We start from the raw sequence: 17204 nt of genomic DNA, 5'->3' as shown, positions 1-17204 counted from the left end.
AAATTGTTTGTTGGAGAATAGGTTGTTTGACTTTAGGTGGAAGGTAATGCATTGATTAATAATTGATTCCATAACTGTGCACATGACACAACACAATGAGATTGGTCTGTAGTTTTCAATCAGGCAGGGGTCACCTTTTTGAAGATAGGGATGACCGTTGGTAAAGATCATAGGTTTGGTAAGGAGCTGGTTCTGAATGATATCTCATATATTTTGCTTAGGGTTCTGCTATGGCAGTGGAGAGCTTTTTAAAGAAATATGCACATAAGCCATCAGGGCCAATAGATAAAGATGGTTGTAGGTGACATAGTGCATTTTCTACTTTATCTTCAGTAAAGTCAATATCATTGCAGATAGTTGTGTACAATTAGGAAATGTGGGGCATGAGCCATTACCTTTTACAAAGACCATGTTGAAGCATGTTAAAGAACATGTTGAAGAGGTTTACCTTAATGGCTTCATCACTATAGCCTTTCCCATTTGGTCCTTTTAGGGGTGGGATGGTTTTTGAGTCTTTAAGTTTGGTCTTTACAAAGTTATAGAAGGCGTGGGTGGATTTTGCACATAGAAGGTTTTTCTCTTACTTATAGTGGTAATTGGTGCATTCTGTCTTTATCTGTCGGCATAAGGTGTTGTATCAGTTTTTAATGTTAGTTATGTATTTAGCTTTGTTTTTATACCGTAAGGATTTTTTTTTAGATTGAAGTTTTCTTATTATTTTGGGTAAATTGTTTTTTTTTATTTTGGGGGTTATTAATGGAACATATAGCTTAATAATTCTTTCGAGTTCAAGCAAGAAAGCGTTATAATGTTCTTCTGTAGTATTACAGCCAGAGAACAGAATGTGCCAATCAAGAGATCATAAATCGGCGGCTATGGGTTCATAATTGGCTTTTTAAAAATTGTATTTTGGGAATCCATCATTATGATCCTCTCTGAGATGGTGTAAATTTAGACAAAAGTCAATCATGCTATGGTCACTGTTTGAAAATGGTTCCTGTATTTGCAGGTCATAAATTGAGTTTGAGCTGTTGCAGAAGATGAGGTCGAGGCAGTTGTTTAGTCTAGTGTTGTTATATACTAACTGATCCAGTCCCAGTGTGGTAACAGCATTGTACAGAGTTGCGTAAATGAGTTTGGATGTACATTCATTTAGCGTCCAATTTATAACAGGTAAGTTGAGGTCACCAAGAAAAATAAGAGGGTATGGGCAAGAGGCAGCCCATGTCAGTAGTGATCTCAGGAAGAGCAAGCTCTTGTATAATTTGAATCTTTTTTAGATTTAAAGACTTTTTATAGAATATAGCAACTGCACCTCCTCTACAGATTTCATGACCAGACTGATAAACATGATATTCTCTTAAGTGGTAATGGAGTCAGGAAAGATGCATTCAATCATGTCTCACAGACAAATATAATGTTGAATATGGCTGTGCTTAGTAAGATGAGGAATTCTTGCATTTTATTTGTGAGCTTCTTGCATTGAGTAGTTTGCATTTAAGATATGAAGTAGTGGGTCTGGAGGAAGAAAGGGACGTGCATCCCTAATGTTGGATGTTTGGGTGATGGTTATTGGGCTGTAGGTTGTGGTTCTTGCTTTTGATACAATCTGCACAGTAGTCAATGTATAGATTAGCATTACCTAATTCATGTAGTCTTTTGAGCTCAGAGCATAGCTCACGGGATTGTATACGTTGCTGTTAGGTTAGATCAGGATGAGGATGAAAGTTCTTATGGTTGTTGTTGTTCTTTGTAAGTGAATTCATTGAGAAAATGAACTTATGTTTGTTTGATTCATTTTTGCAAATGAACCTGCAGAGGCATGGGACAATCGAGCCGTCTTTGTTTTTGAGCTCTGAACCGACGTGGGAAATATCAAGTATTGTATCAGGGGAGATGGTTGACGCTTGATAGTCTCTGATGATATTAAATGATAAAGCTGAAGTTTTCAGGCCATAAGTTGTAAAATGCAAAAACTACTTGGGTTGTATTTTTTGAGCTTTGGTGTATATGTTCTGGACATGCTGTCTCTGGTGTTAAGCATTTAGGCTAGGTACTAAAAGCAAGACCTGGGTTGCTTTGATTTATTTGTTCTTAATGGAGGCATGCAGTTTGCATGTGCCTTACAGCAATAGGAGTTTATAATCAATACACAGATAAATGCATTGGTTATGTTGTTGTCCAGGGATTGTGAAGAAGAAAATCAAACTGTGTGTTGCTCTTTCCTAGAATTTCTATGAGCTAACTGGAAAAGAGCCATAATTCCACTGTTTTCATTTTTAACAATAATTCCTGTGTTTGTTGAATTCATTTGAATTCCTATCCAATTACTTGGATAGATTGATTTCAACTCAAAAGTAATTTGGACATTTTTTTTTATCTTGGTCTTTACAAAATAAAAGTGTTATAATTGTGAAGGAGTTATGAGAAAACATAAAGAGAAAATGAGAATAAATCAGCTTTATGGCACTACTTAAAAGGAATACACACACACACACACACACACACACACACACACATCTAGTGGCTTTTAATGGATTTTTCTTGACCAGGACTGAATGATAAAGTTTTCCAAATTTGTTTATAAAGAGTATTGTGGAAAGAAGGGCTGGAAGGTTTGTATTTTTAGAGAAGGCTTGCATTTTTAGAGCTATGGCGTTAAAACAGAAGGAAAGTATTAAACTTGTGATTGTGTTTCTGAGAGAGGCAAATGATAAGAAATTAAACATATGGGATGTTATTTGAAAGGATTAATATCAAGAAGAGTTCTCAGTTGAAATAAAGTCATAAATGATTGAAATTGTTTATGTCTGTCTTGATAAACAGAAAAGTCATCTCATTATATTTTTTCCTTTTCCTTTTTATTTTTCCCCTTCTTCCTTTTTTATCTTTGCAATTTTAACTTTTTATTCTTGTTTGTTATATTTTAAGTTTGTATCATGTTGTATCTTTGTATTTTTAAATTAATAAAAATTATAATAAAAAGAAAAAAAGAAAATTCACAGTGAAAACAAGTATTCTGTTTATGACCATGGAAATGTCTATTAGAATGGTTGGAGCATTTTTAAAGTAAAAGAAAGATGCAAAAAATAACAAGATTTGGTTTAAAGGGAAGTAGTATAAAAATATTTAATACCTTAATTAACCCCTTCTAAAAAGTAAGGTTATCTTCTTTCCGACTTATATTTGCTGCAAATCTTTTGTTCATTTTTAAAAATTCCTTGTGATAGAGGAAGTATACTATATTTACAGAGAGTAAATCTTGAAACTCCAGAGGGCAGTACTCTGACCAATTGATAGACATGTAGGAAGTTAAAACCCAGCCCTCTCTCCTAGGAAAATGAAATATTTTAGGATATACTAAAAAGGCAGAATTGTGAAGTAGAAAGTGAAGTAGAGATTCAGAGAGGCAGAAACCCAGCCCCCCCTACCTTTGCTAATGGGCCACTGAGGTCTGGGCAAGTCTAATCTACATAACAAAGGTCTACCTCCTTCAAGTAGAGCCATAATAAGAATTGCCCAAAGCCCTTTCATTACATCATCATCCAGCAAGAGTCAACAAGCCTGGGACTCAGGACAGCCTACAGAGATGCCCCTGCATGGCCCCATGGGAGTCTGAAAACCAATCAGAATACAAGTTCAAATTCAAATCCCAACAGAGGGCATAAAACCCAGGGACTCTCAACATCTCTCCCCTTTTTTTCACCTTTTCACTCAGGAGCTCCAGCGTGATCCTGTCCACCATGAAACCTGTTCTGGACTAGCAGGCTCGAAAGCCTGCAACTCTGATTGGCCCGCAAATAGCAGATCGTGATTGGTCGCCACAGACTGATGCGATTGGCTAGTAAACGGGCTGCCGCGATTGGCCCTGCCAAGACCAGCAAACCCAAATCACTTTCATTGGCTGCCTAGCCACAGCCAGCCCTATATAAGGGGCTGCTGCGGCTAGGATATTTCGCTCAGATCTGAAGTCACTAATAAAGAGCTGTTGTTGTTATCTGAGTCTTGCCTCCGTTCTTGAACCATCCTCCCAGATCTAACACTGGCGACAAGGATGGGATGCGGAGGCAACGAAGTCTACTAGAACTGAGCTAGCTGAAGGAGCACGTGGCTGACAGAGCGCAATGACGGCAACATGGCCAGCAGCGCTATACCACCCGCCCCCTTCGATCCAGCTAGCGAAGACTGGGACTCATATATGGACAGATTTCAAATGTTCCTAGAGTCCAACAACCTAAAAGATGCCACGCCCAGCAAGAAACGAGCCATTTTTCTAACCCATTGTGGACCAGCCGTTTTTAAGATGGCTAAAGCCTCAGCGAAACCAGCTGTAGTTAAAACTATGGATTGGGACACCCTTGCTCCCATCCTGCGCAACCATTATGCCCCAGCAGTACCAACTCTCATTCGCAGACACGAGTTCTATCAGAGGGACCAGCGTGAAGGTGAGATGCCATGAGAGACCGAATCGTCCTTGGCCTTAGAGATCCAACTGTCCAGAGCAAGATCATAGCCAAGGGAGACATCTCGCTTGCAGATGCCATAGCAGACACCACCACAGCTGAAGCCACTCGTAAATCAGCAGCACGAATGCGCCGAACCAGCGGAACCAACCGCCAACCCACCAACAATGCTGGGAAACCTTCAAACAAGTACACATCGACCACCCATCATGAAGATGTTGAATCATCCTCAGACAGTGAGGAGGAAGAAATCCACAGACTCCGGTCAGAATGTGAGCAATGGGACCAGCGGGGTCGTAAATCCAACTACAAATGCACCAGATGCGGGGGAAACCATCCTTGATCCGAATGCAGATTCTTAGATGCCATGTGTCGTTTTTGCGAAAAACGAGGGCATATTGCGAAAGTATGCAGAAACAAAAGAAATTCCAGCCCCAGACGGAGAGGGAGCAGCCCAAAAAGGAATGATGGCAACTCCACCACACAGAGGGACCGCCCTAGCAACCAGTGGAACCAGTACAGCAGACCTCGGAGGTTTAACGGCACACCCAGATGAGAAGAGGCTCATCAAACCATCACCATCGGCCACGCTTCATCGCTTGACGCTAAAAAAATCCGTGTAAAGGTCACCATTGAAAATAAACCGTGCATCATGGAAGTCGACTCTGGGTCATCACTATCCATGGTATCCTGAAAACACTCAAGCAACTGATTCCCAACATCTGACGCCAAGACCTTAGCAGTCAGAGACTCATACTGAAAGATTATCAAGGCAACCGGATTCCAGTCGCAGGTACCCAGCATTTCCAGGTCTCTTTCAAGGGACATAATGCAATTCTACCACTCACCATCGTAGACAGAGACCGGCCAAGTCTATTGGGCCTTCAGTGGTTTGCGCCATTAGGAATCGGAATGGCTGGCATCCATCATACTGAAGATGATGACTGGGAGGCAGCCCTCGTCCACGACTTCCGAGAAGTGTTCAGCGAAAGCTTAGGCAAGTACAAGGGGTCCCCTATTTCGCTTAATCTTCGCCCGACATTGCGCCCATTCACCTAAAGCCACGCCGAGTTCCTTTGCTCTCAAACCCAAAATTGATGAGCAACTGGACAAATTAATTGCACAAGGCGTGTTAGAACCTATTGACCACGCCCGATGGGAGACACCAATTGTCACCCCCATATAGCCTGACGGGTCCTTGAGAATCTGTGGTGACTACAAGGCCACCTTCAATCACGCGCTACAGCAGAGCGCCTATCAGCATCTCCTGCATTCACTTGGGGGTGGCAGAATATTCACAAAATTAGATCTGGCCCAAGCGTATCAACAGCTGCCAGTTGATTCCGAGACTGCAAACTATAGTCACACATCGTGGTGCATTCAAATGCAACAGGCTCCAGTTTGGAGTAAGCGTAGCCCCAGGCATCTTTCAAAGCCTGATGGAGAGACTATTACAAGGTATAAAAGGGGTCGTGCCCTATTTTGATGACGTATTAATAGCAGCCCCAACAAAAAGTCAACTAGAGAAACGCCTCAGAACAGTCCTACAAAGGTTCAAAGATGCTGGCCTCAAGGTTAAGAAGGAAAAGTGCCAGCTATGCACAGAAAGGGTGGAGTTTCTTGGCTACCTTCTTGACAAACAAGGAATCCACCCTACAGAAAAGAAATTGGCAGCTATCAAAAATGCCCCAAGACCTAAAAACAAAACTGACCTCCAAGCCTTCCTGGGACTTATTAACTTTTATAACATTTTCCTACCCCAGAAGGCGACTGTTGCAGAGCCCCTTCATAGACTTCTCGATAAAAGGGCCTCCTGGATTTGGGGATGTCGGGAGGAACATGCCTTCCAGCAAGTAAAAGACCTCCTTACCTCTGATGCAGTGCTAATTCAATATAACAAGACACTCCCCTTGACTGTTACTTGTGATGCCTCACCATTTGGGGTGGGGGCCATCCTGAGCCACATCCTACCAAATGGCTCAGAGGCACCAATTGCATTTTTTTCAAGAACTCTGTCAAAAACAGAAAGAAACTATAGCCACTTAGATAAGGAAGCCCTTGCTATTGTCTCTGCAATTAAAAGGTTTCATGAATATGTTTATGGGAGACCATTTTCTATTATCATGGATCATAAGCCATTACTTGGCATTCTGGCAGGCGACAAACCTACCCCACACATTCTCTCCCCCAGAATGACGCGATGGTCGGAATTTCTAGCTGCCTACGACTATCAATTAAAGTTTCACCCGGGGAAATCTATTCCTCACGCAGATGCCTTGAGCCGCTCGCCACTACCCGAGCCACAGGAAGACCCAGCTCCCACGCTCCCAATACTACAAATCGAGACAATTCCCTCACCTCCACTAACGGCCCAGGACATCGCCTTTGAAACCAAAAGAGACTCTTGTTTGGCATGAGTTCTTGGCTGGGTGGAGAGGGGATGGCCAGAATACGAGCCCAAGGAAACCTTTAAGCCATTCAAAAACAGACAGACAGAGCTTTTCTCACAAAGAGGGTGCGTTTTATGTGGAGACCGAGTTGTTATACCAACTAAACTACAAAAAAAAAGTCCTGCAAATGCTACACGATGGACACCCAGGCATCGTGCGTATGAAAGCGCTGGCAAGAAGTTACGCCTGGTGGCCAGGTATGGACAAACAAATTGAAACCTGAGTCACCTCTTGTAACAGATGCCAGGAAAACCACTCAGCCCCACCAAAAGCTCCACCAGCAGAATGGGAAACACCCAGGGGTCCCTGGTCTTGCATTCATATTGACTTTGCTGGACCTACTAGAGGCCAGACTTTCCTAATAACTGTAGATGCGTATTCTAACTGGCTTGAGGTCAATAAAATGAAAACAATCACTACAGAGGCAGTCATCAAGAAATTGAACAGACTCTTTGCCACACACGGCCTACCTGATGTCCTGGTTTCTGACAATGGCCCCCAATTTACTGCCTTAACCTTTGAACAATATCTAGCTGAATGGGGCATCCGACTCGCACTCACATCGCCGGCTCATCCAGCGGCGAATGGTAGGGCTGAACGAATGGTTCAGTTCACAAAGAAAACCCTACAGAAAATGGAACAAGGTAATATCCATGATAAAGTCACTAGAATGCTGCTTCTTCAACACATCACACCTAACAGCACGACTAACAAGAGCCCAGCTGAACTCCTGATGGCCAGGAAACTCAGATCGCCTCTAGACCGCTTGCACCCTGCCTACACCCTGGAAAAGCCCCTGGGTTCCAGCAGCAAGCACCGCACCTTTAAGGTAGGAGACCTTGTATTTGCAAAAAAAATTTCTGGGGATCCCCTCTGGATTCCTGCTCAAGTAACTCAAGTTACGGGTCTCCGCTCCTACCGTCTACTCACCACTGATGGCAGAGCGTGGAAACGCCATATTGACCAGCTACGCTCCAGACTGACCACAACTTCCATCCCTGACCCCAACCTTGACACCGGGGAGGGGAAACCGTGAGCCCGGAAATAGAGAACCAACACCTGTTTATTCTGAACTAACACCGAGATCACCACACCATAACTTGCAATACTCACCAGCTGTAGTTGAACCTGGGCAGACGAATACTTCACCAAGAAGAAGCAGCCAAGCAGGTTCAGTGAGCCCGGGGAGCCATAGCAGTAGCAACGAAGCTGAGGACTCTATCACCCCAGGGGCATCAGAAGAGAGCCCTAACCATGGCACCGGTTCACCGTTCCTGCTAGATCCAGCAAACAGTCCATCTGAACCCAAATTTGAACATGGACAATTGGAATTGCGTAAGTCAGGTAGACAGGTGCGAAGACCTGCCTACCTGCGAGACTATATTACTCCACCCCTTAAACGGAACCAAGAGGGGAGGGGTATTCCGGACTAGCAGGCTTGAAAGCCTGCAACTCTGATTGGCCCGCGAATAGCAGATCGTGATTGGTCGCCACAGACTGATGCGATTGGCTAGTAAATGGGCTGCCGTGATTGGCCCTGCCAAGAGCGGCAAACTCAAATCGCTTTCATTGGCTGCCTAGCCGCAGCCAGCCCTATATAAGGGGCTGCTGCGGCTGGGATATTTCGCTCAGATCTGAAGTCACTAATAAAGAGCTGTTGTTGTTATCTGAGTCTTGCCTCCGTTCTTGAACCATCCTCCCAGATTTAACAAAACCATCTTTCCAAACAGCCTCCATGTTTCCAGTGTCTTTTTCCCCACTTGGAAGTGAACTCAAAAAGATATTGCTTCCAACAGACAAAAAGGAAAGGGCACAAAATCATGAATTTTGTGGAATAAGAACATCCCTTTTTTTATTTGAAGTCTTCTCTTTAATGCATTTAATCACAATATGAAAAGCAGGGCAGATATGATATATAAAGAAGTAAATTACACAGAGGCAGAAGAGAAATTTGTATTTTATTTGTAACAGAGAGCACTGTTACTTTCTCTAATTACAGATATTGTTCTATATCCTGAGGTAATAGTTATGGAATTATGTTCTCTCAGATAGATTTTCCCATTAGTCTGGAGTATCTTGAATTCTGTTGATTCAAAGCAGCTCTTCATACCACTTGTTGAGCAGGCATGTAGTTGTTCTAACAGCCTGTAATAAATGAGCTCTCTGCATTAATTAGAAATCTATTCAATGCAATTCAAGAAGGACTTCCCTCTTGCACTTTCATTCTTTGACCTGTTTCCATGGAATTCTTTCCATATTCAGAAAATTTTACAGATTGTCAAACTGTCGGCTAATGCTGAAATGAATGGTTCTAATTATATTCAAGTAGCAGTGAGCATTTCCATTTTAATCAAATCTCATCCTTGTAAGCTATTTGGCAGGATCACAAGATAGAGCCAAAGAAAAGGAGGAAAGTACTGCCAAACTATGAGTAACCTTTTTATTCTAGATTCTGCTTGTCAACAGATTGAATACTTAACCACTTAGAGAATGCTTGCTTTTGTTTTTGAAGTAGCTTCTGTGGCTTCAATATGCACCCCTCTAACAATTTCAGTTAAAGGTTAACTAGTTAGCTCATTGCATCACAGTACCAGTCTGTAATTCAATATCTTCTTAATATTGTCCTTCTCAGGACCAAATTAAAAATCTGATTACATATAATAAATAATACTTTGCATACCTGTAAAATGTATGTCCCATCAGCAAGCCAAATGTTTTTATTAAATATATATGGCAGTTTCCATATAATTGGCAAATAACTTGCTTTTACTATCACTTGTTATATTACTGATTCCATATTTAGGTCACTTCAGGTGTACACTAAAATCTTTCCTTTAGGTGGAAAACTAAAGTTCTTACTGAGCTCTAGCAACAGTTACTTCAGAAATCTCACAAAAAGAGCATGAAGGGAATGATTCCAGATGTCAGATATTGTTTCTATAGAATATATTACAAGTGAACATGGGGGAATTTTGATTAGGAAAAATGTAAAGAGGAGGAGTTATTTATCATGACTACTGAAGTAGTCTTAGTCTGTGACTCTCTGGAAGTGTATTTAGATTTTTAATCTACAATCTCTGTCTCAGTGTTCTGAGCAATTTATTCTTAAATTTAGCCAACCGGACACTAAAAAGTAGAATAATTGGTCATTTCTGGAAATTGCAATTAAGTACACAAAAATAGCTTGAATGCTAGCAATTTATTGAGTTAATGAACAAAGAAGAGAAATCCATAGAAAAGAACTGTCTTTTAAAAAATAGCATACAAGAAAGGCTTTTATTTAAACTGCCATTTGATAAGTGGGCCTTAAGTTATCCCTAGCTATACAAATACTCATAGAGTCACAGGGTTGGAAAGGATCTTGAAGGTCATCTAGTCCAACCCACTAATCTAGGCATGGAGCCTCATACAAATCTCCAGATAATGGGTCTTTGCTTGAAAACCTCCAGTAATGCAATCCCTTGGTTTCTTGAGGCAAATTTAATTCATTCTTTGCATCTATGTTTATGCAAAATGAAAAAAATAGTACATTAGCAATAGCACTTAGATTTATATACAGTTTCGCAGTGCTTTACAGCCTTCTCTAAACCGTTTACAGAGTCAACTATCTGGGTCCTTTTTTTCACCTCAGAAGAATGGAAGGCTGAGTCAACCTGAAGCCTGGTGAGATTCGATCTGTCAAATTGCAGTCAGCTGGCAGTCAGCAGAAGTAGCCTGCAGTACTGCATTCTAAGCACTGCACCATCACGGCTCAACGTATCAAAGATAATACCATAGAAGACAGAACAGAAATACAAATCAAAATAGACAAGAAAATGGTAAGAAAACACCTATCCACTGTAGAAGTTCCAGTCACCTGGATCACCAGGGAATCAGGTCTGGAAAAGACCTGATTTGGTTCCAATATTCAAAAGGGGTGGTGGTGGAAATAAATGCATAAAATTATAGAACAATCAGTACCTGAGAAAATCCTGGAAAAAGATAATCAAGCAGAGATTTCAAAACACCTAGAAATGAGCAAAGCTTCTACTAAAGCCAACATGGATTTGTTAAAAACAGATCATGCCAGCAGTGAGCTGGCAAACTTTACTGCCTCCTTTGATAACATAACTAAATTAGTGGCTCAGGAAATATTTTGGACTTAATTTACTTAGATTTCAGTAAGACATTTCATAAAGTAGGTCATAACCTATTCTTTAGTAAGATTTTTTTTAAATGTGGGGTAGACAGCATCACAACCAGATATATTTGAAATTGGCTGACTATTCAGTGTATAATCCTCAATAGAGCTATATCTAAATGAGGGAAGCATGCAGTGGAACACCTCAAAACTTTGTCTTAGGCACTTCTCAACATCTTCATAAATGATTTCAAAAAGGGAATAAAAGGGGAACTCATAACATTTACAAATGACACTAAGCTGGGAAAGTTGGACAGGAAGACCTCCAAGGACCTTTACAACTTTGTTATTCTATGCTATATGTTCAAACTGTTCTACCCCTTAATAGTTCTCCATTCCTCCTTATTTTGAATTCCTCTGTAAATCTTTTATCCCCTGGTTCTTGATACCATCCTCAAGTCTTATACAGAATGTTCCATACTAGCAGGCTTGTAGGCCTGCATTCCTATTGGTCCAGAAAAGCCGGGCCGTGATTGGACAGAACTAAGCGTTCTGATTGGTTCTTATTCAGCTGCCGCGATTGGGTAAAACCAAGCACGGCAAGCTCAAATGCATGTCATAGGCTGCCTAGCCGCAGCCAGCTCTATAAGAGGAGCTGCCTCGGCTGGGAGTCTTGTCTCAGTATCTGGTTTCCTAATAAAGAGCTGTTGTCACTATTTCAAGTCTCGTCTCTCCTTGGGACCCACCGCCCAGACTTAACACAGAATATCTCTAAGGTCTTCAAATAATCCTAACCCCAAGGCTGCTAACATATCTACCCCTTAGTTTTCTTTAGGCTAAACATACTCAGGTCATTGCTCTTCTAATTAGAGTTTAAGGGACAATGCACTGGAGCAGCTCCATTAAGTGTTATGCGCATCTTCTCCCATTATAAAATTCCTTCACCTGAGCTGTTCAAAATCACCTTCTTCAAGAGACACAGTCACTCGTTTATGAAGTTGATCAAAGCCAGTAGGAGGAGCCTGGCTGTTCAAAGAGGAACATGAGATTTCTAAGTAGAAATTATAAACTCTAGAGCTAGTCAAATTTACAATGCAAAATATTCCTTTCCTTTAAGTTCCAGGTCATCCTTGTCTATCGGTATTCATCTCCCTAAAGAGATGGAAATAGCAAAATTGTGTATGTGTGCACAATAGCAACACTGTAATTTTATGATATTTCCCTAGAGAAGTCTGGAATAGCATAATGGCAGAATGATAATACCAACCTCCCCTCCCCATTGCCTTCAAAACAAAGCACGGAAAAATCTGGCACTGGCAATTTTTTCCTCACCTATATTAATAATGTAAAGAAAATAAAACCACAAGTGTGGCTTTTGACAGCAATCATTATGATTCTGAAGTGTTTGGCTTTTTACATTTTTTAACCACTTGGATTATGAGAGAAGGAAGTACAGGACAGAAGGCTGAGAGGGACCTAGACATGATGAACATAGTTCTACATCCAGACAGTACTCTTCCTGTTGCAGCAGGCACCATAGTCATGATTGGAAGATGTTTTTTCACACGAGGAAAAAGAATGACAGAAAAGCTAGAGGAATAAATCAATCGCTTTATTTATGGTGTACAAGCAAATCAGGACAGCACCATCTGGTGGTATGTCACAATGAGCACAATTTTCAGCTGAATGGGAATCAACAAAAGGGACACCAAATTTCTACAGATGTAAGAATGGCAAATACCATTTTAATACAGCAGTGGAAACCTCTCTGAGATGTAGCAGAGAGGTACAGCTGTGTATAATTGCAGTCTTATGACTCAGTCCCAAGTCACTAATGATCAAAAATGCATGATTTAATGGATGATCATATATATGATGTATGAATTGGAAGTAAAATTGTTCTCTGAAATTGTATTTATTTATTACAATTTATATGCCACCTATTTATCAAGAACATTGTCAAAGGACCAAGACAATAATTAAATACAATCCTTATTTTTTCATTTATTTATTTATTCGATCAATGGCCTGCAACATGAAATAATCAAAAGATAAATAATAGATAACAAATACAATGAGGATTGTTACTGTCTGGTAAGATGGGCATATATATACTCTCTCTCTCTCCCTCTCCCACTCCCTCTCCCTCCCTCCCTCCCTCCCTCCCTCCCTCTCTCTCTCCCTGTGTGTATATGTGTGTGTGTGTGTGTGTGTGTGTGTGTGTATATATATGTGGATCTTTGGTTGTTCGGGTTTTCTCCCGCGTAAGATTCGAAGTATCTAGGCAACGTTTCGATGAAGTCTCATTCATCATCTTCAGGCTTCTGTCTCCGGCTCTGTGCTTCTCAGAGTAATGTGAGATTGCAGCTGCTTCCTCCTTTTAACTGCCAGTGGGGATGGGACTTGATTGGGTGGGGGCTTGGCTGTGTTCTGATTGGGTGGGGTGTGTTCTCATTGGTAGGGGTTTGGCTGTGTTCTGATTGGTTGGGGGTTAGCCGTGTTCTGATTGGTTGGGGCGTGTTCTGTTCAGGTGGGGGCTTGGTTGTGCTCAGGTTAGTCTTAGTTGCTGGGGATTTGAACTGGTGAGTTGTGATCTTGCTGTTTGGCTTCGAGTTCGTGGTCCTTCTGCATCTTCATAGTGGGTGTCAGTTTGCTTCATGTATGGCTCGGAGGGGTTTGAAGTGGGTAGTGATGCAGCTGCCGTGCAGCTTCTGGTCCATGGTCGTGTCTCATCTTCTGAGTGGGTGGGAGTCTGTTTTCTACATGGAAGTGTGGTGGTGGCATCTTGTGTGGCTCTCATGGGTGTGGGTCTGGTGTCCTTCTTCATGTTAGGTACTGCCTGTTCATGAGGGCGGGTTTCCAAATGGCTGGAAGGCGGGAGGTGTCATCTCGTTTGTTCATGCTGTGTGGGCGTTTTTCTATCTCTATGGCTTCTCTGATTATTCTGCTGTTGAAGTGTTCGGTTTTGGCGATAGTTCTGGTATTTTTAAAATCAATTTCATGTCCTGTGGCTTTGAGGTGTTGGACCAGGAAGAGGTCGTTTCTTCTTTTTTGATTGAGTTCTTATGTTCTTCAATGCGTGCACTTATTCTTCTGTTAGTTTGTCCAATGTATGTGGTAGGGCAGGCAGTGCAGGGGATTTCATATACTCCTTGGTTTTCTAATTCGATTTTGTCTTTGGGGTTTCTTAGGATGGTGGATATTTTTCTGTTTGTGCAGAATGCTGTTTTGATGTTGTGTTTTTGGAGGATCTTGCTAATTTTGTCTGTAGTGCCTTTTATATATGGGAGGAGGGCTTTGCCGTTTTCTTGTTCTCTGTCTTGGATTTTGGTTGGGGTTTCTTTTTGGATTAGGTGGGTAATCTTCTTTCTTTGGAATCCATTGGCTGCAAGTACGTTGGTGAGAGTGTGTAGTTCGGTTTTTTGGTGTTGTTCATCGGCTAAGCATTTTGTTCTGGAGATGAGTGTCTTGGCTACGGAATTGATCTGTGTTGGTGGTGGTGTGAGAGTGCATGTAGATAGCGGTTAGTATGTGTTTTCTTCTGGTAGATGGTGTGTCCTAGGGAGCCATTGGATCTTTTGTATACCAAGACATCTAGGAAGGAAGTTGGTTGTTGGCTTCTGTTTCCATGGTGAATTGTATTTTGGGGTGTAGGCTGTTGAGGTGTGTGAGGAAGTTGTTCAGTTTTTCTTTCCCATGTGGCCAGATTATGAAGGTGTCATCTACGTATCTGAGCCAGAGTTTGGGTTTGTGGTCGTATTTTTCTAGAGCTTGTGTTTCAAAGTGTTCCATGTAGAGGTTTGCGATGACAGGTGAGAGGGTGATCCCATGGGTGCTCCTTCTATTTGTTTGTATTTTTGTCCATTGTAGGTGAAGTATGTATTGGATAGGCAGTGGTTGGTTAGATCTAGGATGTGCTTGGGGGGTTGTATTTGTTTTGGATGGCTGTCAAGGCTTCTTTTATTGGCACTTGGGTGAAGAGGATATGACATCGAAGCTTACTAGTAGGTCGCTAGGTTGTAAGTTTTGTTTCTTTATGATCTCGATGAATTGGAATGAGTTTCTTACGTGTGAGTTGATGGATTCTGCATAAGGTTGTAGTTGTTTGGTGCAGAAATTTGGCTAGGTTTTGTAGAGGTGAGCCTATGGAGCTGACTATTGGTCTGAGTGGGGTTCCTTCTTTGTGTATTTTGGGGAGACCATAAAGCTTGGGGCATCATAAAGCATATATATATATATATATTCTTAAGTTTTCGTGGATACTTACCTGTATGGTATTCAGCTTTGTTCGGAGTATTTTCATCGCCATTGGTTGTGCTTTTAAAGTTGTAGCTACAACTTTAAAAGCACAACTACAATGACGTGGGAAAATACCCAAACAAAGCTGAATACCATGATAAGTGCACTATTAAAACTTGAGAAAACAAAATATATATATATATATATATATATATATATATATATATATATATATATATATATATATATATATATATATATGTTTTCTGAGGTTCTCGCGTGGTATTTGTATGTGGATCTTTGGTTGTTCGGTTTTCTCCGCGTAAGATTGAAGTATCTAGGCAACGTTTCGATGAAGTCTCATTCATCATCTTCAGGCTTCTGTCTCCGGCTCTGTGCTTCTCAGAGTAATGTGAGATTGCAGCTGCTTCCTCCTTTTAACTGCCAGTGGGGGTGGGACTTGATTGGGTGGGGCTTGGCTGTGTTCTGATTGGGTGGGGGTGTGTTCTCATTGGTAGGGGGTTTGGCTGTGTTCTGATTGGTTGGGGGTTAGCCGTGTTCTGATTGGTTGGAGGCGTGTTCTGTTCAGGTGGGGGCTTGGTTGTGCTCAGGTTAGTCTTAGTTGCTGGGGGATTTGAGCTGGTGAGTTGTGATCTTGCTGTTTGGCTTGAGTTCGTGGTCCTTCTGCATCTTCATAGTGGGTGTCGGTTTGCTTCATGTATGGCTCGGAGGGTTTGAAGTGGGTAGTGATGCAGCTGCCGTGGCCATGGACCAGAAGCTGCACGGCAGCTGCATCACTACCCACTTCAAACCCTCCGAGCCATACATGAAGCAAACCGACACCCACTATGAAGATGCAGAAGGACCACAAACTCAAGCCAAACAGCAAGATCACAACTCACCAGCTCAAATCCCCCAGCAACTAAGACTAACCTGAGCACAACCAAGCCCCCACCTGAACAGAACACGCCTCCAACCAATCAGAACACGGCTAACCCCCAACCAATCAGAACACAGCCAAACCCCTACCAATGAGAACACACCCCCACCCAATCAGAACACAGCCAAGCCCCCACCCAATCAAGTCCCACCCCACTGGCAGTTAAAAGGAGGAAGCAGCTGCAATCTCACATTACTCTGAGAAGCACAGAGCCGGAGACAGAAGCCTGAAGATGATGAATGAGACTTCATCGAAACGTTGCCTAGATACTTCGAATCTTACGCGGGAGAAAACCCGAACAACCAAAGATCCATATATATATATACACACACACACACACACACACACAGTATATATAGAGAGAGATAGAGAGATAGAGAAATAGAAGCAGATAGATAAATAATTACTTTATACACATATATACTTTATAAATATGGTATCTCTGAATATTGCTATTGCAATATAATATGTTTATTTAACTAAAAATAATATGAGTTAACTCTAATGTACTAAAACTATACACTAATATTTATGTCCTCTAAAAATTATTGAAAAATAAGTAAACAAAATGTTGATGAAGCTTTCTTACTTCTATAGCCAATTTTGCTTTGTTATCATTGCAACAACATAAAATTTGGCTGTTGCATGACTGGTGGCTGGATTTGAGGCCTGGGGAAGATTATTTGGTTGATTGAAAGGACTCAGCCTTTTTCAGGACTCAATTAATCCAGATGATAGGCTCAAAATCCAGATGGATCTTGACAGAGGTGAACACTGTGCCCTATCTAACCAAATGAAATTCAATATGAAGAAAAACCAAGTGTAATACATTTAAGCAAGAAAAACCAAATGTACAGGTACAGATTAGGTGAAACTTGGCTAAGTAAGTGTGAGAAGGACCTTTGAGTCCTAGTAGACAATAATGTAAATATGTGTGGCAGCAGCCAAAAAAGCCAATGCAATCCTAAACTGTATTAGCAGGGCAGAATCAA

The 17204-nt window shown here is 41.5% G+C and overlaps 1 pseudogene; it reads right to left on the bottom strand.

The window, feature by feature from the left end:
* Positions 1 to 391: 391 nt before the first annotated feature.
* LOC148124105 (uncharacterized) lies at positions 392 to 15342 on the bottom strand (annotated as a pseudogene).
* Positions 15343 to 17204: the final 1862 nt, after the last annotated feature.

Source organism: Pseudonaja textilis, chromosome Z (assembly GCF_049901715.1).
Source record: "Pseudonaja textilis isolate UNSWEBS1 chromosome Z, rPseTex1.2, whole genome shotgun sequence".
Classification (NCBI taxonomy): Eukaryota; Metazoa; Chordata; class Lepidosauria; order Squamata; family Elapidae; genus Pseudonaja; species Pseudonaja textilis.
The sequence above is the reverse complement of the archived record's forward strand: the minus strand, read 5'-3'. Positions and strand labels throughout refer to the sequence as shown.